Source organism: Eurypyga helias, unplaced genomic scaffold (assembly GCF_000690775.1).
Source record: "Eurypyga helias isolate BGI_N326 unplaced genomic scaffold, ASM69077v1 scaffold29126, whole genome shotgun sequence".
NCBI classification, from domain to species: domain Eukaryota; kingdom Metazoa; phylum Chordata; class Aves; order Eurypygiformes; family Eurypygidae; genus Eurypyga; species Eurypyga helias.
This window is the reverse complement of record NW_010256437.1, coordinates 330-648: the sequence shown is the minus strand read 5'-3', so window position 1 is coordinate 648 and position 319 is coordinate 330.

Below are 319 nucleotides of genomic sequence, written 5' to 3'. Positions count from 1 at the left end.
CGCAAGGCAGGATGCGGGATGCTCTGGGAATGCAGGGATGCTCGGAGCAGCAGGACCAGGGCTCAGAGCAGCGGGGGTTACGCAAGCCTGACATCTCCCCCCGCAGATTTATGGGCTGCTGTTAGCTGCGGCGCTGCAGCAATCCTGCCCTCTCCGAGCCGGGAGCCAGCAGGCAGAGGGAGACCTTTCCCTGGAAGAAAATGCTGAGCGAAGGCCGGCTGGAGGAGATCCCTGCCAGGACCCCATCCCTGGCAGACGTTCACGCGCTCTGCTCCCCAAACCGCAGTACCCCTGGCCCACCAGCCCCCGGCCCGTCAGG